The 7,629-nt window shown below is 46.3% G+C and overlaps 1 pseudogene; it reads left to right on the forward strand.

Annotated features, from left to right (window-relative positions):
- Window positions 1–309: 309 nt before the first annotated feature.
- On the forward strand, window positions 310–1,570 carry LOC118477042 (putative pectinesterase/pectinesterase inhibitor 38; annotated as a pseudogene).
- The last annotated feature ends 6,059 nt before the right edge of the window (window positions 1,571–7,629 follow it).

Raw genomic sequence — 7,629 nt, forward strand, 5'->3', positions numbered from 1 at the left:
TTTAGTTTACTGAATCTTTCTGGGAAACTTTTTCTTTATTAAATCGTTTTAGGGGAACATTTTCCTTTACTAAACTACTAGGAGGCTGACATGAAGGGCCCTTCTTCCCTGATCCATTATTCTTGGCCCGCGCCGGCTTCTCGTCGTGGACACATGCAGGCTTCTGGCTCGATCGGGCAGGGAGGGCTGGGCCTATATATATGGGATGATGCCGGTGTTAGCCAGCGAAGACGCACACAAAGGTAAGTGTGTAAGGTTAGGAGCCAATGTACCATCACATCAAATCAGATCGATCGCAGCTTATAGGGGATGGTAGGCGGCGTGAGCAGGTGCGGCCTAGGCCTGGCCATGGCGGTGGCCCTGCTTCTCGCTGCGCTGGTTGTCGTTGCAAGCGGCGGCACGGAGACAAGGCAGAAGCTACCTGTTGGCAGTGGTAACGATGATGACCACGCAGCCGTTCTCAGCCGCCTGTCCAACATCATTGATCCACCGGGGAGCTGACCTCCGCGTGCGGATGCTATCGTGGTGAAGCAATGCGGCGGCGTTGCTGCTCCACCGCCTTGCTACACCAGCATCAAGCCAGCCCTGAATGCCACACCAGCACCACCAGAAGCCGAGGAGGTGGAGGACAAGTACGTCGTGCATGTGATCGCTGGCGTCTACGATGAGACCGTCAACATAAAAAGAAGGAACGTGATGCTGATCGGCGATGGGGTCGGTGCCATCGTCATTATGGGGAACAAGAGCAATGCAACAGGCGTCCCCATGAACATGACGGCGACATTGAGTGAGTAACTCTGGCGATCGATATTTCACTGCAGTTGAGCTGTCATGCATGCATACTGTAAATAAGAACAGAACTATTAATTTGCTGCTGCTGCTGCAGATGCCTTGGGTCACGGCTTCATAGCACAGAACCTGACAATCAGAAACACGGCAGGGCCGGAAGGAAGGCAGGCCGTGGCGCTAAGGTCAAATTCGAACAAGTCGGTCATCTGCAGCATTGAAGGTCATGAGGACACCTTGTACGTGGAGAAAGGGGATCCAGTTCTACCCGCGGACCTCGATCAAGGGCACCATGGACTTTGTGTTTCTCAATGCCCAGGCCATGTTCTAGAGCTGCCCGCTGCTGGTGCTCCGCCCACCGAAAGGCAAGCACAATGTGCTGACGGCCCAGGGCTGCAACAACACAAGCCACAAGTTCGGCTTCTCGTTCCACATGTGCACCGTGGAAGCGGCGCCAGGCGTGGACCTCAACGGCATGGAGACCTACCTCGGCCGCCCCTACAGGAACTTCTCCCACGTCACCTTCATCAAGTCATATCTCAGTCACGTGGTCAGCCCCAACGGCTGGGTCGCGTGGAACAAGAAAAATGTCGTCGAGGATACCACCTGGACCATCTTATACCCGGAATACGGCAACGACGGTGCCGGTGCCGACATAGCCGGCTGCGTCAAGTGGCCAGGCTTCCGCGTCCTCAAGGACACTTTCATCAACGCGAGCAAGTGGGTCCTTGAGCCTATCCAGTATGACCACACCCTCGGCGCGGCGCCGCCGCCGCGCTTCTGACGGTGCTCCGCTCAGCGCGCTTAAGTTAGTATTGTACTACGCAGGCTGGCGTTCCGTTTCAGATCCCACCACCTTATTACTACGGTATTGTATGTCTCTAGTATCCAGCCATGCATCATTGCTGAGATGAATTAAGGCTTATTATGGCATGAATGACGCCATATATTTTGCGTATGCATGCATGTACCAGGACGGCTGGACCTCTACCTGTAGCTACCATTTCTCTACCTGTAGTGAACGTACTCTCTCTGTATGTATGTCTATATAATATATATTTATCCTCGATCTATATAAATGGATTATATCTATCATTATTTCATATGAGCTGATACACACAAGTAATTGTGATACAGGCCCTACACAAGTTGGTAATAGTACTGCTATATATAAGTAAGTCACCGGCCGGTCGACAAAATTTATACAATAACACAACTGTGCAAATAGATTTGAAAACAAATATTTTCTAGTATAAATTTTGACTACGTTGGTTGATGTGATTGGCCGCGCGGACACACAAATCGATCAGAATTCTTTTTGCAGTGATAACATTTTAGTTTTATGCGGTGCATAGGACCCACAAAAAAATCAAATTAACTACCACATCATATCCACCTTCTCTCATCTATATATATATATATATATATATATATATATATATATATATGGTTGGCAAGAGCTAATTAAATATGTGCAAAGCTAGCCAGACTGCCTGTGCTTGCATTGGATGATATGCCACCCGCTGTAGCACGAATGCATGCATGATGGAGCTTCTCTAACCAGCAGAGTTTCTGGCTGGGGCTGAGCAGGTATGGAGCTGGGATAGTAGTAATGTGCAGTGCTCCAGCGCTTTCCGAAAGCTGTACGTGTCATCGATCTGTTGGCGCGCGCACACACGTATGTACGTAGAAATGCATGACAAGCTAGCCAAAAGTCTTTACAACTCCATTGGCCACCATGAGGTTCTCGGTTGTTGTGCCTAGGCAGTACATAGAGTTCTCTCTACTCTCACAATCAACCTTACAAATATTTTAGAAAATCAGGAAAATTAGGCAATGTGCTCAAACCTTGAATCAACAATTAATGTATTTTAGTTTGAATGCACCCACTTTTAACTTGGATCTGCTACTGTTGTTTCGGTCAAGATAAGGACCGACAAAAGTGATTAATTCCCTGTTGCCGGGCCCACACACTAATCCCCGTTGGTATTTATTCTTGTGGGTATTTGAAGAGGCCAATGAGAGTTATTTAATCCACATCGGCTGGCTAACTTCTTGGCCAGACGATGGAAATTAACTTAAGTCGGCTTCCACACTAAAAAATAGCACTGACGGTTGATAACGGAATCCGTCTATAAAAAAAATGCACCCCACTGTTGAGGTTTTGGTGTAAAGCAATCCTCGTGCATTGTAACACCTTAGGTGTTACTAAAGCACTGGCTTCATACTGCACTAATGACTTGTTACCACAAGTGATTAAGAGGGGAAAGGAGACCCCAAGACCTTGGAAACCATGTGTTAACCAAGATGTATTAATGACAAAAGCTTTACCCCAACCATTTTGAGCAATTGTCATTTTGGGCAAGGAGGTTAAACCCTAGACCCCTAAAGGCACTAGACTTCTAAGCAAGGGATTAGTGGGCAAGTTAATCAAATGGCAAATCCTTGTTTCAAATCTTAACCGAAGTTTAAGTACACACTAAAGTTTATAAAATGTAGAGGAGAAACATTACAAAAAGGCTCCTCAAAGACCCCAAATCCACTCATTAAGTAGAGAGCACCCTAGAAATCTCTAATTTTCTCTAAGTCCAAATTTAACCCTAATCTAAAGATCAGACGTGTTCACTTAGTAAATGGCGCCAAAACCACTTGATCTGAATACCAAAAAGGAGCCAAACTGCCTAAGGAACCCACTGGAAAAATTTGAACTCGAGCCAAAACCATTTGACATGATTTGACACCACTTTTGTCTCGGGGTGGACAGTGAGACACACCAGGTTTGGCGTCCGCAAATCTCCCTCCCTAGGGCATATCTGCCATTGGAACTCACATACAAGAGACAGCCCTAGGTGCTAGGAAGAGGTCTGCACCGGATTTTTGCCAAGATTCGCACGTTTGCGATCTCGGCAAGCTTTTGAACATGGGCAGAAGAACACCTCCATGTGTTCGACGCGCCCTGAATGCGCCAGAGCACGCCCAGCGCTCGAGCCCACGCACCCCGCGCCGCGCGAAGCCATGTCCATGCCCACTGCCCGCGCCCGCGCCTATAAAGCAAGCCAAGGCTTCAACCGTACCCCGCACGCTCTCGACCTCACCGGAGCACGAGATCGCCGGAGTTCGCCCTGCACACCGCGTGCCAGCGGCTGTCCGAGCACCCTCCACCGTGGACTGGCCAACCGAGCCATCCCTCGCCTCGTCCAACCCTCGAGAGAGACTCTGCGTGCCTCAGTGAAGCTCCTAGAGCAAGGAATCAGAATCTGCCTCACCGGAGACGCCGGATCAAGGTCACCGGACTTCACCCGACCGCCGGTGAACGTAGACCGAGCTCCACGGTGAGTTATTGTTCAATTCCTTGCACGGGTAGACTCATTAGCGCCCCGTGAAACTTCCCATGCACTTGGATTGACCTATACCGCCATGGATCGGCCGGAGCACTCGCCGCCGATGAGCTCGCCCGCCTGCGCACGTGGACCGGCCGATTTCGGCCATCACCGTCGTCGAGCCGTACCTCGTCGTGACCGCAAGGACCTCCCGAAGCCAACCCCACCCTTCGCTGGACCTTCCTCGCCGACGGTAAGCCGCGCCGACCTTTTTCTCCCCGCGGGTACTATTCAAAAGGGGTGAGGGACCTCGGGGAAGAAGGAAAAGAAGTCAAGGGGGTTTTTGAATGGTCAGAGACTCAGGTGAATAGTTGTGCAGGGGTATAAGTTAGAGAACTAGTTTAAGAAAAACCCAGGGTCCTCGGTGTAAACTGGTTTTTCAGAAAACCTTTTAAACAATTCTCATTTAAATACAAATAGAACTTGTAAAATTCATAACATCAGTTTTATTTGGCCAAATTTAGTCAAACCAATTTTGCTAGGTTCTAAATAATGTGAACAACTTATGAAAAATACAAAACCCCTAAGTGTTGCAGAAGATTTCAAAGTTTTGATTTAAATAGTTATCTGACCAAAAGCTAGATAAAATAGGGAAAAATAGTTACACTGTTAGACTAGGGTTAAGAAAAATTAGGGAAATACTTAACCACTCCATACTCTGTTTAAAAATGGTACACCCCTCAGTACACCAAATTAAGGAAGGGTTTCCCATTTAAACTCATTGAGGCTCAAAGCTAAGAAAAATATAAAAGGGGATTTAAAATAAGAACCAGGGGGCAACCACATTTTTGCTAGCTCATTTACTTCACATAGTTTACTAGAAATTTTTTTCAGGCCCTTGGTTAGTACAAAAGAAATGCACTGCCTTTTATTTTAAGAAAACAAGGAAAACTTAGAAAAATCCTAGAAAAATAATCTTGAAGAGAAACCACCCCCAGCCTTGGGATAACTAATATTTTGTTATTATGAATGTAGGAAAAATATGAGTTCTGTTGTTTGATATTTTTCAAATAACAAGTTAGTTGTAAGTACCATTTTGGCATTAAACTTTAGAAAATCACAACTAAATATCCAGTAGGTATTTTTCTGTGATTTTTAACACAGAGGCCTATTATCACCTAGGAATCTTGGCAAAAATATAATTTAGTACAGAGACCTCACCTAAATCAGAGCTATAGTGTAAAGTGCCCTTTTACCCTTACTTTTGTTAATTTTGCACAAGAAGCATCTGAATTAATCTCCACCTCAAATTTTTAGAAGAACCCACAATTGTCAATACTTACCCACTGTAATTTTTATGACATTTTTGAAAAATCTTAACTAACCATGATGGCTCAAAACTGCTTGATAAGGAGTAGTAGAAAGAGAAAGGGGAACCTTGGGGGAAATAGATGAAAATACAAAACCCTTAAGTATATCCAAAAAGGAACCCTAGAGAGAAACACTAAATTTAATATTGTTTTACTATGCATAACCTTTACACATGTTCATATCATTTTTATGCATATGTCTTATGCATTGCATTCGATAGACTGTAATCTCGCCGACGGGGAATACATCCTCGTGCCGGAGCAAGGAGTTGCTCAGGAGGTAGCCCAGGAGCCAGCACCAGAGCCTACCATCGAGGATCTGTCTGCCCCAGCTTTGGAAGGCAAGCCCCGGTTTTATGCATAACCGTTTATATATGCTATTTTACTACACTTAATGTTTGTAGGTTTGTACTGTGCACTTAAGTGTAGGAGTTGACTGAAACCCTAGTTGCATAAACTCAGGATTTCCTTTGTGATGGATACTAGTATGCTAGGTGGAGTAGCTGCTTTACTAATTAGGGATCTCGGTAGAAGTCGAGTGATTTTTCTAGCACTCGCGCGAGGTCAGGATTTGGTTGTATCCATTTGGATAATAGAATGATGATGTTATATGGACACAGATCCATGGGGATGCGTGGTCTATGAGACGAAATTGGAATAAGGATTAACGTGCGGATACCTGTGTCAAGCGTTTGAACGTACTAAACACATGCCGAGAAATATGTTAAATCGGTAAGCCTAGTACCTGAGTGAACCTGGCAGCAGACTTTACCCCTCACGCGACCTGAGACGTGGTCTCCCATTCCGGTTATGGTGGGTACAAGTGCGGCCACAGCAAGACGGCAGTCGGGGTCAGTGAGGCATTGTACGCTAAGGCGGTGATCCCTGATCTGCTGACGGGAAATCGATGGGGGCGGTTGATGTGTGTGGGGACGGAGTGCCTCGCCATGTCATGTGTTTAGGTTTACCTTGCAAGGTTAAAAACTCGATTCGAATCGTCTGCTTCTCGCAGCTAATGAGACTGCTTGATCCATTGTACTGCATTGAGTAACAAGTGGAAAGAGGTTGACTTGGCAAAATATGTTGATTGCTAAATGTTTGACACCATGTAAGATTAGTTAGGTACACATTTAGTCTTAAGAGAGTCACACTAAAACTTGAAAAGCTAAGATTTGATTTTAGACTCAGCTAGTGCTTTTGGCAAAGCAAACCCCTCAGCTAAATAGCTCCATGTCTAGAGGTAGAGGAGTAGACTCCTGACACCGGGTAAGTCTAGCTGAGTATTAGTATACTCAGCCTTGCTTGTGGCATAATTTTATAGGTTCTCTGGAGGACATGGTTGCTGGAGTGACTTGGCCGTCCACCTTGCCACCGGGTTGGACAGTCGAGTGGGCCCCTACCTCGGCAGAGGAGGAGCATGAGGAGTGATGGGCCCGGCTTCCCCATTTCTCCGATTATTTATCGTTAGTTTCATTCCGCTGCATTTCGAACAATGGTCACTGCTTTTGTTAAAACTCCGATGATGTTGTAATAAATTTAATTCTCCTTAAATGTATGGTTTTATGTTTTATTGTATTTGCTCTGTGCCTCACCATCGAGTGAGTACGTGGTACTTGATCATGTTAGTGGCCTCATCAGACTAGATCCGAGGGACTGACGTGTTATTCCTATTTAAGTGTGGTCTAGCCTATAAGGTGGGACTCAGGCACTTAAGTTGGAATAATTCGGGCGGTTCCGCCACATGCATCGTCGTCATCAACACGCTCAGGAAAACTATATATAGAATCCATAAATGAGAGGGGAAAGAACCCGTGTAGAAATCTTTTAAATTTACTGAATCTTTCTGGGAAACTTTTTCTTTACTAAATCGTTTTGGGGGAACATTTTCCTTTACTAAACTACTAGGAGGCTGACATGAAGGGCCCTTCTTCCCTGATCCATTCTTCTTGCCCCGTGCTAGCCCCTGGGGTGGTCGATCTCGTCATGGGCACATGGCTGGCTCGATCGGGTGGGGCGGGGCGGGGCGGGCCTATATATATGGGATGCTGCCGCTGTTAGCTAGCAAAGATGCGCACAAAGGTGAGTATGTAAGGTTAGGAGCCAGTGTACCATCACATCAGATCAGATCGATCGCTCGCCGAAGCTTATAGGGG

This window comes from Zea mays, chromosome 4 (genome assembly GCF_902167145.1).
Source record: "Zea mays cultivar B73 chromosome 4, Zm-B73-REFERENCE-NAM-5.0, whole genome shotgun sequence".
Classification (NCBI taxonomy): domain Eukaryota; kingdom Viridiplantae; phylum Streptophyta; class Magnoliopsida; order Poales; family Poaceae; genus Zea; species Zea mays.